Source organism: Lutjanus erythropterus, chromosome 19 (assembly GCF_056507025.1).
Source record: "Lutjanus erythropterus isolate fLutEry1 chromosome 19, fLutEry1.hap2, whole genome shotgun sequence".
Classification (NCBI taxonomy): domain Eukaryota; kingdom Metazoa; phylum Chordata; class Actinopteri; order Lutjaniformes; family Lutjanidae; genus Lutjanus; species Lutjanus erythropterus.
The window spans coordinates 16,198,788-16,212,338 of record NC_139335.1 but is presented as its reverse complement, the minus strand read 5'-3'; the positions used below and the strand labels follow the sequence as shown (position 1 = coordinate 16,212,338).

At 39.1% G+C, this 13,551-nt stretch overlaps 1 protein-coding gene across 1 annotated transcript in view; it reads left to right on the top strand.

Annotated features, from left to right (window-relative positions):
* mosmoa (modulator of smoothened a) overlaps positions 1-13,551 on the top strand; it is a 30,615-nt gene that overhangs the window by 4,129 nt on the left and 12,935 nt on the right. The gene's annotated exons all lie outside the window — the stretch shown is intronic.

Sequence of the window (13,551 nt, the reverse complement as noted above, 5' to 3'; positions counted from 1 at the left end):
ATCGTACCATTAAGCAAAAAATGCCAAACATTGGCTTTTACCATCTGCTTAGATTTATCGCTTTTCTTGTTTTATGTCTTTGTTAATTTTAGGTTTTTGGGATTCTGAACCATTGATGAATCAAATCAAGCAAGTTGCAGATTTGACAGTATGCTACAAATAAATTTTGATTGTCATTTTTCACTGTTGTTAAACACGTCGTCAAAATCAACAGATCATTTGATCATGAAAATCCTAGCTAATAAGCCTTTATTCTTTTTTCTGTGGTGCTGTGTTTCTCTGTTGACATGACATTTGAAGTGGCCTCCATGTGATCTGCCTAATCAGCGATCACTTGAGGTATCAAAGCGGATGCTTATTTGTGGCGTCCCTTCTGATTTTGGACAGACGCACGTGCTGTTATTTCTCTCTTTTATTTGTGTCAGTCCTGAAAACACGTTCAGGCTATTGATAGACAGCTGCTCCTCTTTGTTCCCTCTGCAGGATGACAGCTTAGTAAGTGGGTCAGGGAGCATCCATCATCCACCAATACACATTCAAGCTGTATTAGCTCAACAGAATAAGCAATCTGAACAAAAGTAATAATAGAATGCAAATGAAATGAGGGCACTGTTTACAATGCGGTCCATTTGATTGTATTGGAGAGCAAAATATGGCTCCTAAAGCTGTGTGTGAGACAAGGCTCTGGACTTTTTGGCTGAGTTCACATCTAAAGTTGAGTGCTACAGCCAAAAAGTGCACTGTAACTTCCAGCTGAGATCCACAGTTCTGTACGTGCATGTACAGAAAGTTAAACCCGTGCTATATATAAACTGCAGTGTTGTGTTGAGTGTGGGTGTTATACAGTAACAACTAACTTCCACATCGCTGTCGCTGTTCTCACTTCCCCTCACAGCTACTACTGCTCTCTTTGATGTTTGTGATGTGACTTGTCTTGGATGGTTTGATGAGACATGTCGGTGACAGATCACCAACAGACAGTCCCTCACACCTTCCCCCCCTCATCGTATTGAGAATGTGCCAGCCACTGTTTTGGAATATATAAGTACATTTTTACCTTGGACAGTAGGTTATAGTTTCTGTCTGTCTTGGTATGACATGAGTGACATCATAGTCCTATAACAGCCTCTTTAGATTATTGAGTAAGTCAGAAAATAAATAGAAATTCAGCATTATGTTCACCTTTAAATGCCAAATGCATAAGAACTTATTTATGACATCTCTTTGCATATGTCTGTGTTAATAAAAGATCCTTTATTATATTTTTATGGCTTGAGTGTGCCGTCTCTACCACAAGCATGTGCGGTTAGTTTTTGCGGTACCTATTAAGCATTTAATTAATGATTTATTGGACACTCTAATGCCATTTTAAGCAGATATAAGTGTTTATTAAAGTATTTGTCAACAACTGTAACTCCTTCTGTGGACACCCATGAGTGGAGGCTGGTGTAAGAGATAATGAATGACAATATAGTAAAACACAGTTGTAATTAAATAAAATGTCTTTCCTCAGAGGTCAAGTTATAATTGTTGACAAATACTGTGCATAAAAAACACTTAGACTTATATCAGCTTAACTAGCTTACAGTATTATGTGCTTTAAACAATTTATTAAATGTTTATATCATGACATGTTAAATGGAGGGTTTAGGTTATTTTTTCCTCTTTTGCACAGGTCTGATGGTATTTTACCGAGGGTCCATCTGCCAATGGCTGGTAATTTGAAAACATTTACTGGCTATAACATTTTTCAACCGGCTATAAAACTGCATAAAATACGAAACGGGTGCAGATCCTATTTGCTGAGTTCCTGTGGCAAACACTACAGCTCATTCTATTGCTATTGCTGTCATAAAAAAGCCAGTCTCTCATTCCCTTGTCTGAGAAGCGCCACTTCAGTGTAAATTTTCTTTTAAGTGTCCTTCCACCTTGATTTTTTCCCCCCTTTTAGATTACTCTGGCAATGTGACGCCACATACTTGCAGACTCATTTAGCGAAATTCTCCTCTGTAGCACCTGGACCGACTGGTGACACTGCTAATCTAGCTGGGTTGCTAGCTAGATAAAGTAAGCAAAACTGTAGCTATGGTGGACAGGGACTGTAAATCAAACAGTTGCTGTACCGTTATTGATAGTCATACCTTGCATGCCAACACCAGTGTGCAGAATCAACGCAAAACAAACAGTCAATCAACTTTTATATTGTGGTGTTGAAAGTTTGTAGCAAGCAACAGCTGAAATAGTTGGCTTGGGCAATATACCTGAAGAGTCTTAGCACAATAGTGAAGTTCCGCATCAGTAGATATCAGTTAGCTCTGATGACAGGTTGTATACTTAGAACAGTGGAAGTGGCTGAGATCATAAAATAAGTTTATTGTATTACCTGTCATAGTCAGGAAGTTATTCCTGTAGTTTACACACAACACTGTTCTGATAGTTGCTTATCCATCCATCAGTCCATTTCTTAGCTCATCAAAATCTTGTCACATTCATTTTTCAATATTTTATTCAATCATAATCCTAAAAAATAGACACATAAAGCACTTGATAACATAATATGTAATAATTTCCTTTTCCTTGAACTGGAGAATCAATATTTTTACTGAAGTACTTGAAACATAAACTAGTTTTGACATGGATTAATTTATCACCATGTAATATGCAGATGAGATAATCACTGGCAAATAGATTTTTCATCAGTGTGGGGCAAGGAAAATAACAAAATGATTTTGTAACAACAGTCTTTAGATGTTTTCCGTGCGGCCAAGGTTTACAGGTTGTTCTCCAAGTGAATCTATGTGCAGCAGTTCATTGTGACGCATTGAAGCATGTTATACACAGGATTTCAAATTTCAGTTAACATTTCAGTTTAAGTTAATCATAATTGCTTACACTGCCTTAAAGTTGGGTGTGACTTGCCTTCAGTCATTGGCTAACCCCACTTTATGTTGCTTACTCATTTCACATTTCATAATTTTTTTACCATGACTTCTCTATGTGCTGTTTTGTCTTGACTTTTAAGATTGCCTCCTAGGCATATTAAATAGTGCTCTGTTATGCTGTCTTTTGAACACTTGTTTGTCAGATTGCTGAATTTTGGGCCACTATTTCAGCCGACATGCTGCCAAGTGGGATTCATCCCATTTCTTGAAGTGCAGTACTTGTGATTAAATTATTTCAGAGTTAAACTATTTATCACAATCTGTTTGCATGGTTTTGTCTAGTTCATTCAACAGGCTAGTGTATTGTTTGAAGCTATTGTGAAGCATGTGCCCCTGATGACATCTCTTATTGTTTTATCTCCAGTGAGGTGACCTCTAGTTTTGTTGTTTTCTTATCAGAGGGGCTGACAACCTGTCCTTGTAGGACCTTAGCAAGTCGTCTTTGTACTCAGAGCGTGGAGAAACAGACATGTTCCCCAGGGCAGGCAGCATCTATAAGATCTGACTTTGCTCACTGAGTGTGTGGAATTTGCCTCCTGTTTTAGTCAAATGATTTGATCAAAGCTTTTTTTTGTGAACCAATCTAGAGGAAGTAAACAAAGTTTGAGGCTTGTAATGAAAATCAACTCATGTGGAGGGAGAAATAGCACTAAAAGAGAACGTGTACCCATGGCAGGGGTTTGATAACTCAGGTAGTCGTGGCTGCAACTGATTTCCTGAACTGAGCTTCAAGACAAAGCCATTGTTTCTGCAGCATCAGACACAAACTGTGACTGGCCTCCAAATACTTGCTCCCACAGTGGATGGCCTGAATGACCTCAGAAACACTCTGTATTCACCCACATGCACACTTAAAAAATGCTAAATCACATCCAGGCACAGGCTTGCTTTTCATCACACCGCTGTATCCAAAACCAGTGCTGATTTTCACACATACTATTTTTCCATGTAGGTTTTCTAGAATCAAATCACAAAGGGATAGTTTATTATGTGAATTATTATTACTATATTAGTATAATTATAATTATTATTGCATTATATATCAGATTATTTGAAGTGGTGTTGTATGAGGTACTTATCCATAGTCAGTGTATTAGCACCAGTAGATGACGGTCAGCTTGCCCCAGTTTGGAGAAGTTGCAGGAGTACTGGTGTAGGAAGGTAAACAATGTGGACAGGGTCAGCAGCAAAACAGGTTTTAGCCATCTAGAAAATTATTTATCTACCTTGCTGTCAGGCAGCCTTTTAAAATGTTTATCTATACAAAGCCACCAAACTGCCTTGAAAAAACCCCCCAGCAATTTTACCTCACAGAACACAGGGGTTGCTGGTCTACTGTTGCCTCAATCTGTTAGTTTGTGTTATTGTGTGACTTAGATATTTTCAAAGGTTTGTTTTGATTCACCAAAGTCACACAATAACAGGACTAAAATAAATTTTGCTGCTGACCTTGTCAGGGCTCAACAGTAATGCTTGGCTGCTTGCCCAGGGCAAGGTAACTCTGTGCTCGGGCAAATGAAATGTAGTCTTGTCACAATACTGAAATTTCTCACTTCAATACAATACCTTGAAAAATATTGATATTTGATACCATGTGGGAAAATTGATATATTAAACGATAAATATAATAAGGCTATAAGGCTATAACATGACAGTGGATATTCAACCACAGTAAATAAGGCAGGTGCCGAGAAAGAGACAGCATTGTGAGAAGAGGCAGTAATATGTGGACTAACTCTAGTGCGAAGAATATAAGAAGACACTGTAGTCATGTTCTTTTCTTTTCTATAGCTGAAAACACAACACATAGCCTTTCAGTAACTATTATACTGCAGCCTGAGCTGATCTAGATACTTCATGGCTGACTGAAGTAAGAAAACCACCACACACGGAAAAAAATAAACCAGGCTACCAATGAGGCAGTGCCCTTTAAAGGGGAAGGCTTAGCTAACATACAGGTGCAGTTAGTGTGCTAACCAGTGGTAGAAGTAGGTCTGTATGTCAGAAAAAGTACTACTAATACCAACCTCACTGTGAAAAAACTCCACTACAAGTAAAAGTTGTGTATTCTAAACCATAGCAGTACATTGCTTCACTTCCTACACCTGTGCTCCTGCTGCTTCTCCAACCTGGGGCATGCTGACCACCATCTACTGCAGGTAACGTGCTGAATATGGTACCTCAGACAATCCCACTTCAAACAATCCCTTTAAAGATGACCATTTTCCTGAGTCAGTTTTTGACAGTGTTACATCCCCGTCTTTACTGCTGTTCATAGGCCAGTTAACCATTTCAATGTCAACAGAGTTCAGTGGATTTAATCGAGGTGGAAATCATTCTTGGTTTAAAAATAAAGTTTTAATGCTACTGCCCCACTTGGCTTTACCCTGCAATTACTTTGCAAAGTGTTTTAATGTCTGCATTGAGGTACTGAATGAAGCAAGAACAAAAGACTGCTATTGATGGAGATGACAAGGTGGTAGTCGTGACAGAAAGATGCCACTGCTTTTGTTTTCAAGCAAGCAGCATTTTTTACAAAATGTATTTTGCATTTCTATCATCTTTTCATTGACTATAAATAATCCCCACAGACATTTTCCCTTGCAGCAGAAGATGTTTATTATCCTAAAGTACTAACGAGTTGCATTAGCTCTAATATACAGGTGGTTTCAGTACCAGAGATTTGATCGTGCCCAAAAAATTGAGTGCTAGTTGTAGTTGCTAGATTATAGTTTTTGTCTATGTTGAGCAAAAAGCTGATTTATTGAAAAGAGAATGTATTATAACTAGGAGACAAAATGAACAAAATGTAAAATGTACAAAATGCATGAGAAAAGACTAAAGCAGCATTTGTCAAAACTGCAGTAAATCATCACTGGTGCTCAGGAACTGCTACTGTAGTTTGAGTCTGACATGATCTAAAATAGATGAAATGAGAGAATACTAACTTGTGTTATTTTTGGTATCCCTTTTCAAAGTGCAAGGACACATGGTGTCATTGATACATGATACCCAGTATCATCCAGTTGTAGAGTTGCACAGTTGCAGAGGCAGCAGTTTTGACCTGCATTTCGGGTCCAGCTCAGCCACCAACAGGCAAGGACAAAAACAGCAGCACCGGTTCGCAACAGCAGATGTAGACATGACGAAGGTTGAAATTTAATGTAATTCTGACATGTGCACCTGAGTGTTGTATATAAACCCTTAAGGGGACAGTATGTAGGATTTAGTGGCAACCAACTGAATACTGCTCGCCTCACCCTCCCCTTCCAAGCATGTAGGAAAAACTACAGGGACTACAAGACTGGTCCTATTTTTTAGCCAGTGTTTGGTTTGTACAGGTGTAAAAAATAATTGTAGTGAAAATGAATAATGGTTAATAATTCATTCAATTCAATAATTTCAATTGCAGCCATTTTCAAGCGCCCAGATAATAACAAATCAAATTGATTATCGATTATCTCAAGAAAAGATTATAGGTTGACAAAGCTAGTTTTAGTTTATTTTTAAAACAGTTTGACTTAAAACTCAAAAAATTTAGTGAACCTAGTTGCCTTCAAATAATGAGTTTTCTCAACTTTTTTCTATAGTGGGAAAAGCTGGCTGTGGACACTGGAAGTGAACAGTAATTTTTAGTAATATCAGCACTGAAGAAACTAGCATTTGGCTACAAAACATTAAGGTTGCATTTTACTTTACAAAGTCTTGTTCACCATGCTTGGTCAATAGCCCAAATGTACGGTTGTTTATCGCTTAACATATGAAGTTTGTCTTGTTGTAAGGTTTTGGAAGATGCATTCGTTAGTTTGTTATATTCTTATATTAGATTCAACAGAATGAACACTAGACTAATTAGATGATGATAGTAAGAAGTAATGGATTTTGTCTTTTGGTCCGTCTTTTTGTCTACCATGTTTTGAGCCGTTCAGAGCAGCTGTGTTCCAGTGTCCCTACAATGTAAGTGGGTGCTGTAAAAGCCTCTAGCAGCAGCAGCAGATGAAGCAGCTGTTGGCTGCTTTAGCTTTCCTACTTGCCGCCCACCACAGTTCAGAGGCCTGTTTGACTCATCCCTCCAGAGCTTTCAAACAGCAGTACCCCCTATGCTGCACTAATGACAACATTATCATGCTGAAGATGAGCAGACATGGACCTCATTTCCTCTCATTTGGGCTGAGACATGGCGAGAGGAGTATTTTGATCATAGTGAGTACAGAGCTGACTGCAGGCTTACAGGGTATGTGGATGGATGGAGAATTGGTCCATTTTTTTGAGTGTGTGAGGCTGAGGAACCATCAGAGATTTGTTTTTAAACTAAATATCATCAATTTTGGCTCAATATGGTCACACTCAGTGCAACAGATGAGTTCATGCATTGTGTCCTGTTTTGGTGCGATCCCAAGTTGTTTCTGGTGGATTTGTAGGTCAGAGTTCACCTTTGTTTAACGCTGACTGCGGATGTGCACAGTCAGCCACACAAATGCACTGTGGAGGGGGAAAAGGCTAAAGTACAGTATAACTCTACCAGACTTACTCACTTTCTAGTAGAGCTGCGGCGATTAGTTGGTTGAAAGAAAATTGGTTGCAATTAAGGTTGGCCTGATTGACGATGTCCACACACACCCACTTCAGGTGGTGTGGACATGTATGTGCTCCAAGCTAAGGATCTACAGTGAAGATTTGTGGTTCTGAGACAAAGACCTTTTTACACCTAGTGACAATCATCATCTATCATCATCGTGGTTGGCTGAAGTCATCTTATGCCAGTTTGGTTGACATTGCCCAACCCAACTTTGGGTTGGGCAGTGCTCTACTTTCTGGCAGGCTTTTACGAGAGAAGATCGATGTGACTGTTTTATCTGTCCATTAAATATGAGGCTACAGCCGCAACTGGTTAGCTTTGCACAGTAATTAACACCTGGCTGTTTGTTTGCTAAATCCATACAAAAACCAAAGCATAAAAATGAAGTCAACATTTTATGAGGGGTTTTATGTTGATATATTTCTTGTCTGGAAGCAGTTGCCAGGCAACAAGTGGGGAGTGTTAATTAGTGAGCTTTAGAGGTGATGGTAGATGGACTTTGCTACCATGGGACAGATCCAGCCTGTATATTTTCCCTCGTTTCCAATATTTAAAGCTACTACAGGGAACTTTCATATTGTGTTGATTTTGGAGCCCCCTGTGAACAAAAGCAGCAGTGTGTCCACCATAATAACCACAAAATATAACATCAAACATAAAACTGTCTAAATAAAGATTTCCTACTGGTTCTTTTTTTACTGGCTAATGTACTACTCACTGTAACGTTGTCAGGGAAAATGTAAACTCAGGTCAGCAGCCATTAAGAATAATTGTACAAGAATAGCTGATCCTCTCACAGATGGTCTCATGTAGATCATATAGAGGCCTTAGTATTAAATTGAGACTGCATCATAAACAGTTAAAAGCTCCTTATAGTAGGTTTGAGCTAAGCTAACCAACTGCTGGCTTTAACCTCAGAGTTAGGGCACAGATGTAAGAGTGGTATTGATCTTTTCATCTTACTCTCTGCCAGAAAGCAAATAAACCTACTTCCCAAAATGCTGAACAATTCCTTTCATTCATGCTGATGCATATTCTTGCATAGCCGGTCCAGATTTGCAGCTGAAGTTGAATCTCCCACATTAGAATAAGATGTGTCATGGACACACTGTTATTGTTTGCCGATCAGACCAGACTTTTAACTGGAAGTGTTTGTGTGTGCGCCTGCCTGTTTTGTTGAGTTGTTTACCTGGTTTATGTGTACCATAGCGTGCCTGCCTGCTGTAGGGCAGGAATTCCACACAGAGCCTGTGAAACAGCAGGGGGCTACAAGATCCAGGGGAAATGGTCATAAACTGCTGCCATTAACCAAAGCTTTCAAACATTTGCCTTATGTTCTTCTTTTCCCAGCACCAATCTCTGCTTTCTTTACCTCGCTCACCTCCCTCCTTGTTAACTTGCTCAAGGTTACTCTGTGTTATTGGGCTGACTTCAGCAATAGGCTGTGGAATAAGCCTGTGTGGCATTCAGGTGCCATTTTTGTCATGAGCCATGACCTCCTTTTTTTTTTCTTTTTCTTTTTCTTTTTTTTCTTTATAGTTATTGCATAAGTGGTTCTGCACAGAGAGACTTGAATTGCCATAGCAAGAAGGCAGACGATAAGATAAACATGAACCATCTTTTTACTTGTTCTTTGTCTGTAATGAAACGTGTTTCTTAGTGACAGCATCACTGTGTCAGTGTGGAGTCTAAGGCAGGTTTCTAATGCCTGTAAAAGTAGATATAAAGCCATCAGTTCTGCAGTTACTTACATAGCATACCTGAACATCTACAGACTCCCAGAGGCGTCTCTTTTGAAGCACTGGCATTGTTTGTGTGTGTTGTTACTGTAAAAGCAGTGCTTTCACTGGGTGTTATAAAGGGGACAGGATTTCCTTTGGACAGCCTGCAGAACCCACCACACCCCCACGGCAACAAGAACAATTTTTGTCACACAGGCTTTGCCTTTCTGTGTCGATTTAAGTGCTTTAGACACAGTAGGTTTGTTAGCAGCATCATATATTGTTGTGTAAATGCACAAAGGTTCTAGCTGATGGGTTATAAAATGTCTCGATTTGGGTGTCAGACGGAGCAAGTAACACGCTTGACCTTTTGAAAATCCTGCTTGCATACTTGTCTCATGCACATGTCCACCCACCTGCTGAGCCACTGTTGAACTTTTATGATGTCGCCCACACAGACTTGCCATTTCAGTGAATGGGTGATCTTCTGGTTACTGGAATAAGAGTTGTTTACCACTCATTAATTTTTCTTTTTTCATATCATGCCTCAAACATGGAGAGGATATGATGTCGTTGTCTTATTCTGAGATGACATTGTGCCAGTCAAGCCTTGATTTAGAATTAGTTCAGCCGCATACTGTATATAATTAGCTGTTTTAATTAGTTCCCATGAAACGGTCAGCAGAATGCTTATTGTTTATTGTTCAGGCAGTTACCGAAGGACTGGTTGCAGACATTGATTGACATTTACAGTAGCACAGTAGCGTAGTACCATGCAGGTAAAGCAGTCCATGTTACACCAGGAGGGAGAGCTGTCCTATTAGCTAACTCTTCCTGGATTGGAAGCTCCCAGTGAACGCAGCAAGACCAGGAGAAAAACTACTGCAGTTTTGACAACTGGTCATAGGCTACACTGAGTTTGGCTCCCAGCAGTCGGGGGATAACCAAGCTAAAGGAAGTTAGTTAACTGCTAACTACCTCAGTAAAACATGGGTGCTGTATTTCCTGTTGGTGTCAGAGGCTGTGTTTGTCCTGGTGACCAGTTGTGTTCTCTTGGAGGCTGTTGATCTCCGTTCTGCCTGCTGACAGTTAACAGTTAGGCTAGCTACTTTAGCAACAAATAAACGAAAGCTATATAATTAAATAACTGAGCTGAGCAGCCGAGGACATTGGAGGGAAATTAGAAAATATTTTTTCTATAAAGTATGATCTAGTTTCATCCAAATCAGTCAATAAAGTGTGATGTTGTGCTTTTGTACAGTGGGGCCCAGTGCCCAGACACACTCCAGATGCTCTGTGTGCAGATGTACACTTAATGTAAGCAAGGAAGCTTGTCATTGGAAGCAAATTTAGTTTACATCCCTGAGTTCAGGATGAGTCATCAACAGTTTCAAATTTTTTTCTAGAAAAGGACAAATATAAAATACCATTTAAAAATACCAGAGAATACCTACGAGACGGCTTTTTGCCATTGTTGGGTCAGATACTGGTGTACAGGTGGCGTATAGATCAATTCATATGCAATAAGAAGACTTTAACATTGATTTTGACTTCATGCGAATTTCTTTTGACTTCTAGTAATGATAATTAGTATTTTTTCTGTGTTGTCCCCATTCTGTTTGACTTCATTCTCTGCTCACGACACCATTACACCTCTATATCTTTACGTAGCAAATAGTTGTTTCTGACATCTAGTGAGGCTGTTGTGTTGTGCTTGTATACTGCACCTTTACTTAAAAAATCAGCTTTGCAAATATTTCACGAGGAAGGAAATGCATTCAACACATTTTGTCGAGCTCAAGGATACACAGAATGTAAACATAGCCTGTTTGTTTTTTTTAACACTGTCGATCCAGTTTGCTAGGTAAACTGCATGATTACCACATTACAAAGTAATTTTCTCAGGAATGTGTGCTTGTGTGTATTTGATTAGCTAATGCATTTGCTTCCAGATGATGTTGCATTGTGCTGCTGTAAAAAGAACCAAGTTAAACTTTTTTTGATAGATTTGCTGAAACCATTTATATCTACATAATGGTCTCATTGAAATAAAGGAGGCAGCTGTGTTTTTCACACACCGTCCTGTTATTTGTCTACATATTCAATGTGTCCAAGCATAAGGTGTAGGACAGCTCATCTTCCATCCAAAAAGACCATTATGCATCTTCTACAAAAACCTATCACATTGATGCCCCTTCTAATCTTTCAAACGAGCACCTCTCATCCCCACCAGCTCACTTATAGTCTGCCTTTCTTTTGCCCGAGACCTATGATCAGCAGAGGCCTGAGTGATGTGACGCTGTTTTGCTTACTCAGGTTGAAATTCCCCTTGAGAACATGCTCTAATTGAATGGCGTTCCTCTAGAGTGGATGCACCACTGGAGCATGTTCCTGCTCTGAGTACTGGCCTTCACACTGAGTGAAGCATGAATCCATTTGTCTCCCTGTCTGATCAGTGATGGATAAGAGTAGAATATCAAGTCATGCCGTGTTTTGTGATAACAGATGTGCACTTAGACACGATCCTAGCCAAACAGTAGAGACAGGATACAGATATGGAGGAAGGGGATGTTTTTTATAGTCAAGTGGGGTTGGCTTTCACTGTTCTATTCCGATTATTTGAGTGCCCTGCTGCATTCTTCACATCAGAGCTGTGTGAAACAAAGCCTACATTAGCTAGATAACTGTAGCGACAGTGGTCTCTTTCTGGTTAGACAATAGAGGAGTATCCCATCATTGTAAAACATTTTGTAGCATAGAATTTGCTAAAACAAATTGTGCTGTTCACCTGCTAAGAGCTGTAAGCAGAATTGAAATGAACGTTTCTGAATATTTTCTTTGGAAATGTAATTTTATAGTCCATTCTAATTTGGAACCAGTTTCTACTATATTACTATATTCTACTCCCCTAAAGGAACAAATGCATAACAACATGACTCTGTTATACTTCTGCTTCATTTTATCTTAACTTTTTCACACTTAGAATTTTAACAGCATTTTTGATTGGTCAGTAGTATCTTTACAGCATGTGGCTTAGTTAAGCAATTTATGTTATAGTTTAGGATAATTAATCGTATCAGATTATGCATTTTTCTCCCCCAATGTCTGATCTACTGATTTCTTTGTATCAGACCAATACTGACTATTGAACTGAATCATCCCTACATGTTTTACATGTTCCCCAGTGTTTTGTCTGTCTGTTCAGGGCCACTGTAGAAACGTGGTGGTGCAACATGGTGGCTTCTGTGTCAGAGGACTTGCTCTCACTCTAGATATAAAGGGCTCATCCTAAGTAACAAAAACACAATGATTCTTTTTTCAAGTGATTATACACTAATGAAATCATACTTTCTTGTTCTGCCATATTCTGCTGATAAAACCCTCCAAATCTTACACACTGGACCTTTCAAAGCAAATTTGCCTGATATGATTGGAACTTCTTTCTGTGTTATGTGTCATACCTGCGTGGGATAGATTCGGTAATTGGCAGGACTGATTTAGTCGTCCTCACCCTCTCTCCTTGAGTGTGAAAGCACTAGGAAGAAAATGTTGGCCACTCACTGGTACAATTGGGTCCCACCAGCTCCTTGCCAGCTCTGAATTGGTGGCAAATTAAAGGAGCTTTCTCTCTGTCTTTTCTCATTCACCTACTTCACCTGTTCCTCTTTCGTTTTGTCATCAGCTGAGCTGAGAACCTTTAATGATTCTCCCCTGTAGGAGACCCTTAAGCTTTTGTTTTTTTGCTCCTACAGTTTTTTCCATTCACAAATTTTCTCCTTTTTTAATCAGCCTTGAGACATACTGTCACCCTCAAAGTTCTAGTCTGTGAAACTGGGATCATGTGTTCCACCATTGGATGAGACAGCCTCTCCATACTGTGTAGACATATCTGCTTCACTTGTGTTTTAGGGGCTGAAATAAAAGGTTATTCGGAAGTTTACCCTTTGCTGTTAATAAAATATGTTATCAATAGATGTGGTATGAGACCAAATATCGTCTTATCGTTGTATTTTGGATGTCATAATGTGATTTGGAATAAGTGTAGTTTTTTTTCTGGTTTTAAAGGCTACATTAAAGTAAAGTTTACTAACTTAGTCATTATAGCCACATTACTGATGATTATTAAGCAAAAATTGAATTGTGTTAATACTTTGTGAAAGCACCAATAGTCATCCCTACGATATTGTCACAATATTGATTAAAGCTTTTGGTGAATAATATTGTGATATTTGATTATATTAATATGGTCCCGCTCTAACAGTATGTTATTTCAGTGGCTTTCAAACTGGGGTCTGAGGACCAACGGGGT